This window comes from Macaca nemestrina, unplaced genomic scaffold (genome assembly GCF_043159975.1).
Source record: "Macaca nemestrina isolate mMacNem1 unplaced genomic scaffold, mMacNem.hap1 Scaffold_50, whole genome shotgun sequence".
Taxonomy (NCBI): domain Eukaryota; kingdom Metazoa; phylum Chordata; class Mammalia; order Primates; family Cercopithecidae; genus Macaca; species Macaca nemestrina.
In genome coordinates, this window is record NW_027257686.1 from 383,963 (window position 1) to 403,720 (window position 19,758).

At 41.9% G+C, this 19,758-nt stretch overlaps 1 long non-coding RNA gene across 1 annotated transcript in view; it reads right to left on the bottom strand.

Moving 5' to 3' along the window:
* Positions 1-19,758, bottom strand: part of LOC139361443 (uncharacterized) — a 286,740-nt gene that overhangs the window by 167,078 nt on the left and 99,904 nt on the right. The window lies entirely within an intron of this gene.

The following is a 19,758-nucleotide window of genomic DNA, read 5'->3' on the forward strand; positions in this document are numbered from 1 at the left end:
AGGGAGGATAGGAGTCTGTGTGAACGTCTTTCTCACTCGTGTTCAAAGATCATATCTGCCTGTCTCATCTGTCAAGAGTGTAGATTTTGTTGTAATGGTGGATTCAAAATAGACAAAACATGTGGTCATTGTACTTGGCAAACAGCTTTTCACGTCAGGATGCTTCCGCCCCCGGCTCAGGGCTGGTCCAACTGTGTGATGAATGTGGCTCAGTGCAGGTGCCCAGTCTGCCGCCCTCAGCCCCACGGCTGCAGTGTTAGAATAGCCGTGCCATGGGCACACAGTGCTGGTGACATGGGGAATGTGGAATAACAAATACTTAATCCACATGTGCTTATAGAAAAAACTTTATACAATAAAAACAGCCAATTGTTAGATTTACATCTTTTTCTGTCACTATATATAAAAGGAATCAAGAATTTTCATGCCGCTTCCAGGTATTCTTGAGACTGGTATATCGTTTCTTTTTGAAAAGTGCATTATTGCATAACAACACCTAGATAAATATATTTTTATATTTTTATGTATTTATAAGTATATTTTAGCTGAAAAATATCAATAGTATACATAGCTTATAGCACAGTTTGGGAATTATTGATATATATGGTAATAATGCATTGTTGGGGATGATTTAAAATTATATTAGGATATTAGGAGCCCAATATAGCAATCCAAATTGAGATCCTCTTGTCTAGTATCCTGTAAAATGGCAAAATATCAAATCTAGAAAACAGATAAGAAATGAATTTTAAGATAAAGATACAACAGATTTTCTATTTTTACAAAATCATTATTTATTTTCAAAAATATGTTTTAGAATTCAAGTTGTTAATTTAAAAAGTACTTATTTCATAATACAGTGAACAAAACTGGCTGTTAGAGAAAACACCTCATCTTGCTGTCCCCAAATCTTGCAGCTTTTCAAAGTTTCAGAATTTTGTAAAATATTTTGAATAGCCCAGACTTTCTGATAATGGGTATAGCCTTTCAAAGTAGTAGAATTGACAAGCTTTTAATTTAGCCAATCTTATTTTATAAAGTGTTGACTTTTCACTGTAGACTAATAGCAAACAGTTTGTAAAGAAATGTAAATTAAAAATGTAAATAAATAAAATAGGTTTATTAGTTTTCAAAAAATTTATTTAAAAGGAAGGGGCAATGTTGAATGGAGTAAGGAAGTATTTGAAAATGTATTTTGTGAAAGAAATCAATGCACGTGCGCACGCGCACACACACACACACACACACACACACAGCCCTCAAAAGCAGAACTCCAACAATGCAGCTGTTGTTCCTTTGCAGCAATATTTACCTCACCTTGAGTGAGGACCATGCTGCTTAAAAGTGTAACTTTCAAATGTAAACTTAAACACCTTGTAAACACCTTGCCTATGTGTAAACTTAAACACCTTGCCTATGTCTGGTGATTAAAAACTAAGTTCTACTCAGCTCATGTAATGCCCCTGACCTCCAGCAGACAGAGATTCTAGGTTATTCCTTGTGGGCAAATGTGTCCGTGGATCACTGGATCAGGGACTGTTGAATCAGATGTGTGTCCCTCTCTACATGTCATGGTTTGTGGAGATCAAAATTTTGCCTGAGAACTCCCTGGGCGATGTCATCTCCAGCTATGAGCTCCAGGGCAATGCTGTCTGGGATGAGGGTCTGGGGTGACCTGAGCTCCTGGAGAAAGCTGGGTGTACTTAAGCACTCTATGAAGACTGTATGTGGTGGCAACGCTGTTGGAGTACCCCATGGGTAGCCTAGAAAAGAAGTACCATGTCCCATTGCAGGTGAAGGTGAATTAGGGCAGAGAGGCTATTGAAGTAGGCACAGAACAGAACATGATAGCCGCATCTAAAACAGTAAAATCTTTACCAGTTGTTGATTGGATGGGGTCAGTAAGTTCTTTAATACTGGCTATTGGGTATAGGGGCCTTAATGAAAGGATTACAATCTTAAGGTTGCAGTAAACCACCGTGAAGCACCATTTATTTTTTTCCAGGCTTAAGCACAGGCAAGATTGAGCTGTCAATTGGAGAAGCAGTGGAGAGAACCACCCTTTTATTAATAAGGTTTTACATATTAAGTTTTAAACTTGAAGGTCCTATACATCTGAATTGGGTCTCTCCCAAAATTACATATTGAAGCCCTTACCCCCGGTACCTCAGAATGTGCCCGTATTTACAGATACAGCCTTTAAAGGGTGTGATTAAGTTAAAATGAGACCATTAAGGTGGGCCCTAATCCAACATGACAGGTGTCTTTATAAAAGAAGCAATTTGGAGACATAAAGAGACTTCAGTGCTGGGTGTGCCCATAGGAAAGGTCATCTCGGGTCAAGAGAGAGGCCTCAGAGAAACCAAATCCCCCACACCTCAGTCTTGGAATTCCAGCCTCCAGAACAGTGAGGAAATACATTCTGATTGTTAAAATCACCCAGGCTCTGGCAGCCCTAGCAGACCAACACATCTGGCTATAACTTGCAGAGTCATATGAACTATTTTAACTGGGGATCTACAAGGTCCAATTTGTCTCACAGTCATAGTCATAGTCATATTATTTTAACTGGGGACCTCCAAGGTCCAAGCCAATTTATAAGTGCCAAAGACTTAATTGAATCATATTTATTATTCACTATGTTAGAGCATATTTTAGGGCAATGAGTATTATGCCTATGCGAAATTTAGGCAAAGCTACAGTTAAAATAAAGCATGCCTATTTTTCCTCTATAGTTATTTTGCCAGGATTACAGGCATTGCAGTGTTCATCACAGGTATAACTGTAACTTGAGTCCCAGCATTGGCTAAGTTCATGAAGCTTTGTCAATTGGTGCATTTTAGCATTTGTTAATCTGGAGCCCATGCTGTACGGGCACAAAAGACAATCAGGGCCCTTTTTATCTCTTTGTTATATAAATCCTTATAGTAAATTTTGTGTTTCCAATTGGGTCAAGTTATGGACCTTTGTTTCATTACATATTTATGTTACTGGGAAGGGGTCCTGATCCAGATCCCAACAGAGAATTCTTGGATCTCGTGCAAGAAAGAATTTGAGGCGAATCCATGAAGTGAAAGCAAGTTTATTAGAGAAAGCAAAGGAATGAAAGAATGGCCACACCATAGGCAGAGCAGTGGCATGGGGTGCTCAACTGCTTGTACTTATCGTTACTTTTTGATTATATACTAAACAAGGGGTGGATTATCCATGAGTCTTCCAGGAAAGGTGTGGGCAATTCCTGGAATTGAGGGTTTGTCCCCCTTTTAGACCATATAGGGTAACTTCCTGACATTGCCATGGCATTCCTAAACTGTCATGATGCTGGTGGGAGTGTCTTTTAGCATGCTAATGCATCATAATTAGCATACAATGAGTAGTGAGGACAACCAGACATCACTTTCATCACCATCTTTGTTGTGGCTGGCTTCTTTGCCGCAACCTGTTTTATCAGCAAGGTCTTTGTGACCTGTATCTTGTGCCGACTTCCTATCTCATCCTGTGACGTAGAATGCCTACCTTCCTGGGAATGCAGCCCAGTAGGTCTCAGCCTCATTCAAGATTCTCCAGGCTTAAGGGTGGGGCCTAAATTACCCAGGACCTATTCAAGATGGAGTTGCTCTGGTTCAAACACCTCTGGTATTTATATTAAAATATATAGACTTTTATTTTGGTGTCTAGGCCTGCCCTCTCCCTCATTTCTGGGCTTCTGGCTGCCTAAAGCTGAGGTTTTGAGTTACTGTCTCTGGCTGACAACTCAAAGTGTGGACCTCCTAAGGGATTACAGGAGGCAGGGTGTGGGGTGGGAGTAACAGGCGGCCCAGCCTTTTCCCAGGATCTCCAATCCCCTCCCAGGGAGCCCTGGCAAATTGAGCTCATGTTGTCCATGGCTTATGAGTGAGACCAGATCCAGGACTCGCTGATGGGCCACCTAACTGGACCTGGGCTGTATGCAAACATCCCAACCTGGAGGGCTCCAGCACCACAGTGAAGCCCTTGCCTTTGGCTGATCCCACCACCATCTGCAATCCTTCCCTTTTCTGCATGACACAGCCTAGGGTCTCTGCTAATCCAAAGCACAGGTTTCAGCCATTGCCACCTTTAATTCCTCCTGGAAGAGAAGCAGCCCAGAAAATCAGCAACCTGGGGAGGACCAGGGGCAGGGCAGAGGCCACAAGGACAGCCAAGGTGCCTGCCAGTTCCTACCTAACATGAAGATGAAAACCACCAATTCCAGAACAGCCCCCAGTGTGGCCCTGTGGCTCCCCTATGGCATCAGCAGCAGTGTGGGCACCATAAGAAGCCAGTGGCCACCAGGGCACGTCCCCCAAGGACGTCCCTTGAGTTTTTAGTATTTGTTAAAGTTAACCTCATTTGTGGTGCTTTGCTTCAGAAGGATTATTTCTGGTGCATGATGAGGTGCGAATTTCTGATGAAAGCTTCCCCACTTTCTAGGCGTTCATGGGGTTTTTAGTGAGGATGCATTTTCTAGTGTCTAATGTTGTGTGACTTCTTGCTGAAAGCTTTCCCACAGCCGCTCCACTGATAAGGCTTCTTACCTGTGTGTATTCTCAAATGCATAGCAAGGGTTGAGAACTGAGAGAAAGCTTTCCCACATTCATTACAACCATAGGGCTTCTCACCTGTATGGCTTCTCACACGCACTGTGAGAGATGAGCTCTGAGAGCTCTGAGCTCTGAGAGAAGCCTTTTCCACAGGCATTGTATTTGTGAGGTTTATCACCTGGATGAATTCTCACATGTAGAATAAGTGATGTTCGCTGAGAGAAGGCTTTTCCACATTCGTTACATTCATAGCGTTTCTCTCCACTGTGAAGGTTCTGATGTTGTATGAGGTACTTCTTCTAAACAAAGGTTGTTCCACATTCACCACATTCCACATTTAAAAGTCTTCTCTCCAATTTGCATTTTGTCATGCTCAGTAAGGTTGGATTTACCACTAAAGGTTTTTCCACACTCCTTACATACAAAGGGCTTCTCTCCTGTGTGAGTTCTCCGGTGTCTGATGAGGTTTGTCTTCTGAATGAAAGCTTTCCTGCAATCTTTACTTTCAAAAGATTTTTCTCCAGTGTGAATTTTCTGGTGCATAAGGAGGTTTTCCTTCTGGCTAAAGGATTTTCCACATTCAATACATTCAAAAAGCTTCTCACCGGCATGGGTGTTCTGATGTTTACTGACATACTCCTTTTGGCTAAAGGCTTTTCCACACTTGTTACATTCAAAAGGTTTCTCTCTCATGTGAAAATGCTCATGCTCAGTGAGGTTTGATTTGCGGCTGAAAAATAGCATACCTTACAGGCAAAGGGGTTTTCCCCACTGTAAATTCTCTGCCAGCTGAGGTGTGACATCTGAATGGAAGCTTTCCCATATTCACAAGGTTTCTCTCCAGTACAAATTTCTTGATGAATGAGGATGGACTTTTGACTTAAGATATTTCCACATCTCTTACATTTATGAGGCTTCTCTGTGTGTGACCTCCTAAATGCAGAGTAAGGGATACGGTTTGAGAGGAAATGTTATCACACACAGTACATTCAATGCTTTCTCTCCAGAAAAATTTTCTGTTATTCAATAAAGTATTGCTATCTTCACTGGTTTCTCTCCAGCATGAATTTGCTGCTTCTCAGTGAGGTTTGTCCTCTAGCTAAGGGCTTGTCAATATTCCTTAGATGCACAGGGTTTCTCTTCAGCATGACTTCTATGTTCAATGCAATGTGGACATCTGAGTAAAAGTTCCCCCACATTCAGTAAATTCATAGGGCTTCTCTCCAGTATGAACACTCTGGTATCAGATGAGGTACAAATGTTTAAACCAAAGGTATTTGCACTTAAAGGGGGTTAATACCATAAGGAGTAAGCTGTGGTAGAGAAGCTCCCAACTAACTCCCTTGATGATTCTTTCCTACGCAAGCTCCCTCATGATTTCAGTCCAAGTTGTGATTCAAACTCAAAACTTCAAAAAGGTGTGGCCTTAAAAGAAATAAGGTCTGAGAATAGAGGAAGTATTTTTTCGTATATTCAAAGCTCTTTTCCTCAGTCTTTACTGGAAATGGATCAACATGCCCCCCAAGTCCTTGTGCCTGTCTATCTCTTCATCATCTTCTCGGGCTTCTTCTAAAATGGAATATAAAGAACCATAGCACAAAGGAGTTAATTCATAAACTGCCCAGAACCATGGCTGGCACATGGTAAGCCCTTCATCTTGCCTTTGTACTGCCATCACTTTTATTTGTGAAATTTCCCATTACAAGCAATAAAACATCAGACTGTGCTTTTTTGAGATTAACTCTGGTAGCCCATTTCCCAATATGAAAAGCATTTATATTATTAATGCTTCCAACTAAATCATGAGAAGGGAACCCTACTTCAGGTGATCTAGGTAGAAAAATAACATAAATGGGTCCACAAAGCTGAGAGTACTCTTGAAAAATAACCTTTCTATTTCAGAATTTAGCAAGTTGCATAACAAATAATGAAGAATTGTTAAATAGAAGAAAAAGATGACTACATAAATATTAGAAAGTCCACCTGGGATGCCAAAGAAGAAAAATACTGCTCATATTTCTATTTATTTATTTATTTATTTACTTATTTATTTATGAGACAGAATTTCGCTCGTTACCCATGCTGAAGTACAGTGGTGCGATCTCGGCTCACTGCAACCTCCGCCTCCTGGGTTCAAGCCATTCTCCTGCCTCAGCCTCCCATGTAACTGGGATTGCAGGCATGCATCACCACACCTGGTTAAATAATGCTCATATTTAAAAGAAAGAGAATAGACCAACCAACAAGTGCTTCCTCCCAAAACCCCATGAAAATGATAAGAAAGGGGAAAGTGGTACAAACACACAAGAAAAAAAAATACAGAAGAGACACTGGTACACAACAACAGATATTAACAGATTTTTCAATAATGGAAAGGATATGGAAGATTTCAGTGCACAGCAGAGTTATCTGAGGAAACTCAAATAATGAAAATGTACTGCGGAAGAGAACGCCAGTGATTTGTACCACAAAATATCAGAAAGACTCAGAAAATGAAGGGAATTAGGTTTTTCAAAAGGAATAAAAGATGGTGGCTGAAAAAAAGTGTAAGGAGCAGTTGAACACGCAATGTCCTCCATGAGAAAAAAGGACTGGTCACACCTTTATACGAAATGGAAGTTTATCCTTGCAGAAATTTAATCAGAGCTCAGGAGCATTCAGGAAATGAGATGACAGGAATGAGCTTCTATACGGAAATCAGAGATTAAACCTACATATATGGTAAGACCTGCAGCACCATTCTGCAGATGAAGACAAAAGATGCTGGCAATGAGGTGTATACACCTACGGGCAGGATATAAGAGGATCCTTCTCTGGAGAAACTGAAAAGCCCACAATGAACCTCATTAGCAGCCTGGCCAACATGGTGAAAACCCATCTCTACTAAAAATACAAAAAATTAGCCTGGGGTGGTGGTGTGCATGTGTAGTCCCAGCTGCTTGGGAGGCTGAGACATGAGAATTGCTTGAATCTGGGAGGCAGAGGTTGCAGTGAGCTGAGATCACACCATTGCACTCCAACTCCAGCCTGGGTGACACAGCAAGACTTACAAAAACAAAACAAAACAAACAAATAAAACCTCATTAATATGCCCCTCCAAGATGAAAAATGCCACTTTTATTCATATTTCATTGGCTAAAACAAAGGACTTGGCCATGGCTGAGTTCACTGGAGTCAAACAGTATAATCCTTCTGCAAGACGGAGATCAATTTTTGTTGTTGTTGTTCTTTGAATATTTCCTCCAATGAGTTTTCTTTTCTTTGTTTTATTTTTTGTTTTGTTTTTGGAACTTCTTTTACTCAGCTTTTTGTTTCCTTGGTGTATCCTCTGAATTTGTCATTGAAACTTCTACCATGAAATGACACTTTTCATTTGTGATCCTATTTTATTGGCCAAGTGAGCACCTAGCCATGACTGAGTTTGCTGGGGTGAGGCAGGCTATGCCTTCTGGAACAAGGTGCCTTCTTGTTCCAGAGACAAATGGTTCACTAAGCATTTCACTTTTCAGTCACTGAAGCCTACCAGATATGAGCATCCAGGTACAAAAGAGCTTATGATCACCTTTTAGTGAGCTGTTAACAAATATTCCACTAATTCCACTAACATGAAAGACATCAAAATCAAGAGAAGAAAACTATGAGGAAATAAAGGCAAGGCCAAGCAAACAACACTAAAACCAATCAGGAATAGGTAAAAGATATTTTGTCAGTTAAACAATAACAGGATTTTGTAAGCAAGAAATGGAAAGGAAAGTTCCCTTAGAAATTAGGACTGTGAGAGAGGGACCAAAAAAAAAAAAAAAAAAAAAAAAAAAAGATAAAGTGGAGCATATCCACATTCACCAATAAGAAGGCACCTTGTTCCAGAAGGCATAGCCTGCCTCACCCTAGCAAACTTAGTCATGGCTAGGTGCTCACTTGGCCAATAAAATAGGATCACAAATGATAAGTGTCATTTATGGTAGAAGTTTCAATGACAAATTCAGAGGATACACCAAGGAAACAAAAAGCTGAGTAAAAGAAGTTCCAAAAAACAAAACAAAACAAAAAAAACAAAGAAAAGAAAACTCATTGGAGGAAATATTCAAAGAACAAAAAAACTGCCTCTACTGTAAGTCAAAGGGCCCACTTGAGTGAGAATAAGACCCATACCTAGACACATTACCATACATTTCAAAACAGAAAATATGGAGGTTATAAATGTTCTCAGAAAGAAAGAACAAGGCTGGACATGGTGGCTCACACCTGCAATCCCAACACTTTTGGAGGCCAAGGTGGGAGAATCTCTTGAGCCCAGGAATTTAAGACCAGGCTTGACAACATAGTGAGACCCCATCTCTACAGAAAAAAAAAGTAGAGTTTCTGAGACCAAACAGTCTAAGAACAGCTGCTCAAAATATTCATTCAGCAAATACTCGTCTCCTTACCATGTGCATAGCACAGTTCTAGGCTCTAGGGATAAACAGTATTGAACAACATTGGTATCTTCTGCTCTCATCAAGTTTACATTCTAGTGGAAATAAGAATAGAGATGGTTTGTTAAAAAGCAATCCAGGTATAGTGGCTCCCGCATCTAATCCCAACACTTTGGGAAGATGAAGCAGACAGATCACTTGAGGTCAGGAGTTTGAGACCAGCCAGGCCAACGTAGTGAAACCCTGTCTCCACTAAAAATAAAAAATTAGCCATGGCAAGGTGCGGTGCTCGTGCCTGTAATCCCAATGCTTTGGGAGGCTGAGGTGGGCGGATCACCTGAGGTAAGGAGTTCAAGACCAGTCTGGCCAACATGGTGAACCCCATCTCTACTAAAAAAAAAAAAAAAAAAAAAAAAAAAAAAAAAAAATAGCTGGTCTTTGTGGCAGGTGCCTGTAATCCCAGCTACCTGGGAGGCTAAGGCAGGAGAATCACTTGAACCCTGGAGGGGGAGGTTGCAGTGAGCTGAGATCACACCAGTGCACTCCAGCCTGGGTGACAGAGTGAGACTCCATCTCAAATAAAAAAAAAAAAAAGTTTTAAGTGCTATGGAAAAAAAATTAGGGAAGTGGTAAATAGTTTCAATTTCAGATAGGATGATCTCTGACAAGGCAAGAATCATGTCAAGACATTAAGATAATGAAATTAAGATAATGATCCTTACAGGTATATGGGGAGAGAACTTTCTTTTGTCTTCTTTCTTTCTTTCTTTCTTTCTTTCTTTCTTTCTTTCTTTCTTTCTTTCTTTCTTTCTTTCTTCTTTCTTTCTTTCTTTCTTTCTTTCTTTCTCTTTCTTTCTTTCTTTCTTTCTTTCTTTCTTTCTTTCTTTCTTTCTTTCTTTCTTTCTTTCTTTCTTTTCTCTCTCTCTCTCTCTCTCTCTCTCTTTCTTTCTTTTTTTTTTTTTTTTTTTGACAGAATTTTGCTCTTGTTGCCCAGGCTGTAGTACAATAGCACCATCTTGGCTCATCGCAACCTCCACCTCCTGGGTTCAAGTGATTCTCCTGCCTCAGCTACTCTCTCAAGTAACTGGGATTACAGGCACACACCACCGGGTTCAAGCGATTCTCCTGTCTCAGCTACTCTCCTGAGTTGTTGGGATTACGGGCGTATGCCACCACGCCCAGGTACTTTTGTATTTTTAGTAGAGATGGGATTTCACCATGTTGGTCAGGCTGGTCTCGAGCTCCTGACCTCAGGTATCCACCCGCCTTGGCCTCCCAAAGTGCTGGGATTACAGGTGTGAGCCACCACACGTGGCCTGGAGGAAAAACTTTCTAAGTAGAAATTAAACAAATTCACAGGCCCAGAAGAAGATCCTGCTGAGCCTCAGTGACACTGATACTTATCAAATACGATGTCCTTCATGTCCTTCTTTGGCTTAGCCTGACCCCCTCCTATGATTTTTTAAATTTACTTTTTAAGAGACAGGGCCTCACTGTTGCCCAGGTTGGAGCACAGTGGCACAGTCATAGCTCAGTATAGCATTGAATTCCTGGGCTCAAAGTGATACTTCTACCCCAGGTTCCTGAGTAGCTAGGAACATAGGCATAGGCCACCACACCCTACTATTTTAAAAAACTTTTCGTATAGATGGGGGTCTCATTATGTGACCCAGGCTAGTCTCCAACTCCCAACCTCAAATCAAGCAATCCTCCTACCTCCCCATCTACCTAAATGCTGGGATTTCAGGTGTGAGCTGATATACCTGGTGCTTATCTTTTAACATTTTTAGAATCTATACATCTTCCTGGAAGTGGCTCCCAGAATGTGCTCTCTTTATTTCAGAGATGGAGTCTTGCTCTGTCCCCCAGGCTGGAATGCAGTGGCACCATTTCAGCTCACTGCAACCTCCACCTCCCAGGATCAGGTGATTCTCCTGCCTCAGTCTCCCAAGTAGCTGGGATTACAGGTGCATGTCACCCCGGCCAGTCAATTTTTGTATTTTTAGTAGAGATGGGGTTTTGCCATGTTGGCCAGGGTGGTCTTGAACTCCTGACCTCTGATGTTCTGCCCGCCTTGACCTCTCAAAGTGCTGAGATTACAAGTGTGAGCCACCACACCTGACCAGAAAGAAAAGTTTAGATTTTTAATTTATAGCAACCAGATGCAAAGCTTGAAACTTGATTATATCCTGGAATTTTAAAAATGATGAAAGGCATTCTGGGGACAATTAGAAAAACGTGAACAAAGACTGGATCATCTATAATATTAGTACAATATGGTTAATCTTCTAAGGTGTGATAATGGCATTTCGTTATACGGGGAGCACCTTTTTTTTTTTTTTTTTTTTTTTTTTTTTGAGACGGAGTCTCGCTCTGTCGCCCAGGCTAGAGTGCAGTGGCCGGATCTCAGCTCACTGCAAGCTCCGCTTCCCGGGTTCACGCCATTCTCCTGCCTCAGCCTCCCGAGTAGCTGGGACTACAGGCACCCGCCACCACGCCGGGCTCATTTTTTGTGTTTTTTTAGTAGAGACGGGGTTTCACCGTGTTAGCCAGGATGGTCTCGATCTCCTGACCTCGTAATCCGCCCATCTCGGCCTCCCAAAGTGCTGGGATTACAGGCTTGAGCCACCGCGCCCGGCCCCCTTTTTTTTTTTTTTTCTTTTTGAGACAGAGTCTCGCTCTGTTGCCCAAGCTGGAGTGCAGTGCTGCGATCTCAACTCACTGCAACCTTGACCCCTGGATTCAAGTGATTCTCCTGCCTCAGCCTCCCAAGTAGCTGGCATTACAGGCATGCGCCACCACACCTGACTAATGTTTGTATAGTAGAGACGGGGTTTCACTATGTTGGCCAGGCTTGTCTCCAACTCCTGACATCTGGTGATCTGCCCTCCTCCACCTCACAAGGTTCTGGGATTAGAGGCATGAGACACTACGCCTGACCGGGAGCTCCTTTTTTTGGTGGAAAATACATATTTAATTTCTTAGGAGTGAAACATCATGATGTCTCAGCACAAAAAATAAACGCATGGATACAGACATATAAAAGCATGGCAAAATATTAATTATTGAATCCACATGATGGGTACATAAGAGATTGTTTTACTGTTCTTTCAGCACTTCTTATGCTTAAAGATGTTCATATGAAATAATAATTGAATGGCTGGGCATGGTGGCTCACACCTGTAATCCCAGCACTTTGGGGCCAAGAGTTTGAGACCAGCCTGGCCAACATGGCGAAACCCCGTCTCAACTAAAAATACAAAAAATTAGCAGGTGTGGTGGCTCATGCCTGTAGTCCCAGCTACCTAAGAGACTGAGGCAGGAGAATCACTTGAACCCACGAGATGGAGGTTGTAGTGAGCCCAGATTGCACCACTGCACTCCAGCCTGGGTGACAGAACGAGACTATGTCTCAAAGAAAAAAATAAAAAGAAAGAAAAGAAAAGAAAAAAGAACTGGTCAATATTTCCACACAAAAAATTCATAGATTTAACAGCATCTCATGAGTTCTCAAACTACTGATCAGAAAAACCAAACATGGATCTTACTTTCAACAGGATTATAATGCAGACGATAGACAGAAAAATCCAAAAACATGTTTAAGATGTCATTTACTGAGGACTCGTAAGTTCCTCTGGAAAACATGAAGTCATGGACAAGCAGAAGGAAGATGAAAAAAAGGCAGAAGTAACGGAAACATTTTGATGAAAATTGTATTCAAGTTTGTATAAGAACTACGTACATAAATAGAATATTTCATAATCAAACACCAAGATTCAAAACATTTTATAAAAAGAAAGAAATATGTTCATATTCATTAGTCACACAATTTGTATGTTGTTTTTCCTTTTTCCTTTTTTTGAGATGGAGTCTCACTCTGTGGCACTGGCTGGAGTGCAGTGACACAGTCTTGGCACAGTGCAACCTCCGCCCCCCAGGTTCAAGCGATTCTCTAGCCTCAGCCTCCCAAGTAGCTGGGTTGATAGGTGTGTGCCACCATGCCCAGTTAATTTTTGTATTTTTAGTAGAGACAGGGTTTTACCATGTTGGCCAGGATGGTCTCCATCTCTTGACCTTGTGATCTGCCCACTTTGGCCTCCTAAAGTGCTGGGATTACAGGCATGAGCCAACACACCTGGCCTTTAAATATTATTTATACAATGATCATATTTACAATATTATAGTTTATTATTGTTGTCACTTAATTGATGAGTTTATTATTATATTTATAATATGGGTTTATAATATGACTGGTTTTCATTCATTTACTCATTCAAATATGCTTTGAAAACAATGTGCAAATTCTTTTTAAAAAAAAAATTATATGTCACAGGATGGTGTTGCATGTCATGTACATAAATTGGTAACCAAAGCCTGCAGCTAAGAAAGGGATCAAGGACCCTTCCTTTTCCTTTTCTTTTCTTTTCTCTTTTCTTTTCTTTTCTTTTCTTCTCTTCTCTTCTCTTCTCTTCTCCTCTTTCTTTCTTTCTCTTTCTTTCTTTCTTTCTTTCTTTCTTTCTTTCTTTCTTTCTTTCTTTCTTTCTTTCTTTCTTTCTTTCTTTCTTTCTTTCTTTCCTTCTCTCATTCCTTTTGAGATGGAATTTCACTCTTGTCGTGCAGGCTGGAGTGCAATGGCACAATCTTGGCTCACTGCAACCTCTGCCTTCCTGGTTCAAGTGATTCTCTTGCCTCAGCCTCCCAAGTAGCTGGGATTACAGGCATGTGTCACCACCATGCCCAGCTACTTTTTATATTATTAGTAGAGATGGGGTTTACCATGTTGGCCAGGCTGGTCTGGAACTTCTGACCTCAGGTGATCCCCCCGCCTCAGCCTCCCAAAGTCCCGGGATTACAGGCATGAGCAACCACACCTGGTCAAGAACCCTACTTTCTAGCGTCAGGGGACTGTGACCTGGGGCTACTGGGGGAACTACTTTTTCAGAATGTGTGGGCATCACTCCACCAGCCCCAACCCCACAATGCTGGCTATAAGGAAAGGCCTAGAGGAAGACCAATCTGGCCTGTTGTGGGAGCCGAGGGAGCTGCTTCCCTTTTTCAAGCCAAGGGAGGCAGGCCTCTGGGAAACCCTTGTCGAGGTGGCAGGATGTGGGCTCTATAAGCTCCTGGCTTGTTTAAGAACCAGTGAGCCCTCTAATTCAGTTGGATGCCGCAGTGTCCAGGGTGTGGGTGAACAGCCCTGGGGTGAGCTACTTGGTGAGGGCTGTGGGTAGAGAGAGGGCAAGACCCATCTTCGTGTCCCTTGGCCTGGAGTTTCAGTCCCAGCTGGGACATAAAATTGATTCTGCATATGCCGATGGTCCTAATAGTTTGCTACCAAGGATAGGTGAGTTTGGGAGCCTGTGACCATCGCTGAGTGGAACATCTGAGGCATGTAGCAGGATGCTGTGAGCTGGGGCAGGAAGATACAAGCCAAGAGTCTAAAAGGACCATCAATGGCTATGGGAGGTACACAGGAGGCGGCTCTCCTTAGAGGGCCTATTGGAAGCACCACTGGTCAGCACCAAGCCCATGCATAGTGCATTGCTGCGGGACAGGAGAGAATGTCTCCTTGCTGGGTCAAATGGGACAACAACTGTCTTTTGCTTCTTCCTCAGGCCCCAATACTGGTCTCATTCTGGTAATATTGAGGGAGAAGAAAGGATGACGGAATGATCACCAGAACTGTAAGTAGACAAAGCCCAGGTCTAATCTTGCCTGGTGAAGAGGACGAGGACTTCGAGTTTGGTATACTAAGAGCAAAACTTTCATAGCACTTACTTCCTGTGCCTGGCCCTCTTCTAAGCACCTTAATCATATTGACTCATTTAACCCCGGCAATGTTCCTATGAGGTAGCTACTATCATTATCCCCATTTTACAGATGAGGAAACTGGGGCACAGAGGTTGAGTAACATGCCCAAAGCTCTCAGTTAGTAAGTGGCAGAGCTGGGATTCCAATCCAGGCAGCCAGCTTTCAGAATCTGTAGGTTTTCACTGAATAAGAATTAATCCAAAGGATTGAAATAAGGCTACTTAAAACAACAACAAAAACAACAATAAAAATGAGAAAACAAAAAATGACCAAGAAGTTATAGAACCAGAATGAAATATCATTAAGGGTGCTACTATCTAACAGGAAAGGGGGTTTGATGGAACATAATTAGTGGCAGGTTTTAGATACTGATATGTGCTTTGGTGGTGTCCCCACCTAAATATCGAACTGTAGCTCCCATAATTCCCATGTGTCATGGGAGGGACTCGGTGGGAGGTAATTGGATCATGAGGGCGGGTCTTTTCCTGCTGTTCCTGTTATAGTGAATAAGTTTCACATGATCTGATGGTTTTATAAAGGGAAGTTCCCCTGCACATACTCTCTCTTGCTTGCCTGCTGCCATTCAAGATGTGACTTTGCTCCTCTGCCTTCCACTATGATTGTGAGGCCTCCTCAGCCATGTGGAACTGTGAGTCAATTAAACCTCTTTCCTTTATAAATTACCTAGTCTCAGGTATGTCTTTATTAGCAGTATGAGACCAGGCTAATACAGATAAAACAATATTCACCCTCAGTGAGTTGAGACTCCTTGGTGAGCCACTTTCTCACAGCCTTCTCTGTTTCTTCCTGTGAGCTGTGAGGTAAGCACTGTTATTATTTTCATTTTACAGACAAGGAAACCGAGTTTTAGAGAGTTTAAATGATGTGCCCAAGGTCACCCACCTACAAGTGGTGAAGTTGGGTGTTTGAAGCAAGTTCTTTTGACTTTAGAACTTTAGTTTTGAATCTCTTCCTCCTGGAGGATGTCAATATGAAGCTCACATACATGTTACCATTTTTGGTCTAGTTGGCCTATGGAAGAAGGCACAGTGTAGAGCTACAATGTGATGGAGAAAGGTAAGAAGATTCATGAAACAGGTGTGACATTTTGAGTGGGTGGAGGGTAGATAGACCCAAAGTTACAACTCCTCAAAATAATTAAAAAGGACAGGACTAAGGACATTACTACACATTGCCAAACAATAATGGTGATGACACCATTTTGAGGCTTTATATAGCACCAGATTTGAAGGAAGCTTAGTTAACCTAAGCTTCATGGTAACCTTAGGAGAGAGGTGATATCTACTCCATTTTGTGGATGAAAACCCAAGGCTCAGAGACGTTAATTGACTTACCCAAGAATGCACAGCTCATAAAGAGGTAAGTACAGATTAAAATCAGGTTTGGCTGGTCCGAAACCTAATCCCTTTCCTCCAACATATGACTATTTTCAGGGCACCACTGTCGTCTTCCCTCATTTGATTCTCATGGTGATCTGAAGCAGAGAAGGGACTGTTATTCCCACTCTACACAGGGCATAGCACTGCAAAGCCTGTGCCCAAAACTTCTCTCTGGAGCTCAGACCTGCAGATACAACGGTCTCATGGACATTTCTCCACTGAGATATCCCACAGATTCCTTAAGCCCACCACATCCAAAATGGAACGTATCATTTCATCTCCTTTTAAAATGATTGTCTGTATTCTTCCATTCATTCATTGATTCATTTAATAGATAGTTCCCATTCTCTGGGAATAAACAGTGAACACCACAGTAGCAAGAGACTCACTCTTCAGCCAGTTGCCTAAACCAGAAACCTAGAAATGTTCCTGGCTGACCCCAACCCTCCACATCTAATCATTCATTGAATTTCTGTATGTCTCCTACTACATAGCTCTAAAATTTATCCATATCTCCCAGGGTTCCATTATCTCTTGGCTAGAATTTTTTTTTTTTTTTTTTTTTTTTTTTTTTTTTAGACAGAGTCTCGCTTTGTCACCTAGGCTGGAGTGCAATGGCGCAGTCTTGGCTCACTGCAACCTCCGCCTCCCGGGTTCAAGCGATTCTCCTGCCTCAGCCTCCTGAGTGCTGGGACTACAGGCGTGTGCCATTGCACCCGGCTAATTTTTGTATTTTTGGTAGAGACGGGGTTTGGTCATGTTGGCCAGACTACTCTCGAACTCCTGACCTCGTGATCCGTCCACCTAGGCCTCCCAAAGTGCTGTGATTACAGGCATGAGCCACCGCACCTGGCTTGGCTAGAATATTATATCAGCTTCCAGATGTCTCATGTCTCCCTATTCCATTGTTTGTCCTCCTCTTCCTTCTCCTCTTCCAATGCACATTCCCTACTGCAAGTCTGAATGATCTTTCTAAAATGCAAATCTATGTCAATCCCCTGCACTGAATGTTCTTCAATAGCTTCTGAAACTGCTCAGGATGGCTTACAAGGCTCTAGGGCCTAGCCCCACCCACCTCTGAAGCCTCAGTTGTTACTGTTCTTCCTTGGCATTTTCTATTCAAGTTTTGCTGCACTCATTTTGATTTTTCGAGCTTCATCACAGCGGCTTTCACGCCCAGGATTTCATACATCCTGCTTCTTCTGGCAAAACATCCTTCTGATTCTTTTCACCTGGCTGATGCCTACACATTCTTCAGATCTCAGTTTAAATGACTCCTCTTCAGGGAGGTCTTTTTTGACCCCATGGATTAGGTATTTGTTCCCCTGTTCCAGCACATTCCCTATTTCACCAGCCACTGTTTGTTGATGTACTGACTTATTTAACAAATTTTTTTCTGTGAAAACCAAATTGTCCTGCCCACCAATGACACATACTAACTGAACATATGAGCAAATGAATCAATGAATCAATGAACAGATGAAGGCCTAGAGTTACTAAAGACCATGGCAAAGTCTGGAAAGAGGAAGTGTCTCTGAGTCTCCAGCAGGGAATTTCAGGGGCCAATGATAACAGGTGATGTCAGACTCTTTTCTCAGCTGTAGGGTCTGCAAGGCAGCAGCCAGGTTGGTTTTGGCCCTTACTCTATACTCAAAGGGTGGCCTAACAGCAAATAAGTACTTGTTGAATAAACCAATGAATGAAGGTATGAATGAGTGCTCGTAACTTTCCTGGGTTAAGAGGGATGAAAGGGTGTGTTTTGTCATACACGATTTTTGTCTGCGATGATTCTTCCTTCTAAAGTGTTTTCTGTAATAAAAGGTTGATATTTTTGTCAACTGATTCTGATCCGAGTTTCTTCAGAGTAGGGGGAGGAGGGGGAGATCAGTGGAGGAAGGAAGAGGGGATTTGGCATTACCTAGAAACTGGTTCTGTGCATTGATCTTTCTTTGGATGCAGGAGTAGGCTGCTTAGAGGAAGAAATGAAAGCTGTGTTGATTCTGCTTCTGGAAGGGAATTTAACAGCTGCTGCCAGGAGTCCTGAGGCAGTGGATTCTGGTTGATGGTTCAAGTTCTGATTTGGGGTAAAAAAGCATGAATATATCTACCTTGCTTAGAATGTTCCAGTTTTACCATTATCTGGAGACTGGAGAACTACAAGGGGAGTGGAATATGAAGAAAAAAAAGTCTCTTTTCTGTTTTAAATTCTTGTTAGATTCATCTTCAACAAAAGGGGCACAGTTAAGTCAATGATGCCTCATCCATTGGGGGAATATTATATATCCATTAAAGTAATTTATATTAATATAAAACAAGATTATGCTATGGTATTTAGTGCAGAATCTAAAATGAAATACAACCAGTAAGACTCAGGACCCAAAGTTGTTGCTACAGAATATTAATAACTGGGCTGATAAGCTGCCTGCCTGGGGCCTGGCTTACCTCTGCAGCACCATCTCTTATCTCTCCTCCTCCTGGAGGCCTCAGCCCTCTGCCCTCCAGTCATCCCAGTGCCATGTTTCACTCACACCTTCCCCCCATTGCCACCCTTCCCATCTCCTGGACCACTTCCCTTGATTCTTTAGGTCTCAACTTAAATATCTCTCCCTCTGGAAACCCTTTCCTAAACCCAGAGTCCATGGAAGTGCCCCGAGGTCAAGCCTCTCCTACTTAGTTTTTGTACTTCCAGGTCATCACACTTAACACAAGGTCTCTAAGCTGTGAGCTCTGAGGGGAGGATGCAGTCATTCATTGCAGTGTCACTAGCACAGTGCCTGGCAAAGTGTTGGTAAGTAAGAATATAGACCTGAAGGAAATAGGCCAGAGTGTTGCCAGTAGTTGCCTCTAAGTGGAGCAACTCATGCAGATTTTTATTCCTTTTTTCCAAGTTTTCTGTATTTTCTAAGATTTCCAGAATAATCATGTATTACATCATATTGTTATGATAGAAAATAACCCTTTAATTATCAAATATGTGGAGAAGGCATAAATATAGGCAACATCAAACATGTTTTCTATTTTAACAGAACAGTGGGATTTCACTTGCACTTTTTAGGTCTTTATCTGGAGCAAAACATACAAATGCATCTGAATGACAAACCCATGAGAGAGTGTGGTGAGACCAGTGGGCCATGCAGGGCTGTGTCATGACATTATGCCAGTGAGCTGCACATACCAGGGAACTTCACCCTGTTAGGGATCAGGCTTTTCATCTCTCTATTTTCAGCAACTCTCCCAGGGCTGGAGCAGAGAAGGTGCCTACTTACTAAATGTTTGCTGAATTCCTTGATAGCAGTTTCAGAGAAGAAGCTAACTTAAATTGATGCACAGAAAAGTGGAATGTATTTTGTGCCATTGTTCTGGAAATTTAGAGATGCACAGCAGGAAAAATTTCCCTCTGCCACAGAATAGCACAATTGGAAGGTGTATATGTGTAGTTATACTCCATTTATCTAGAGATAAGGTTTAAAGTGCCCTCAATTTTCCAGACTATGACTGAAAGCAGAAACAAGCCAAATAGATAATTAGGAGTGAGAGAGAAATAAAACAAAAAGAAGCCTGTGAGCATCC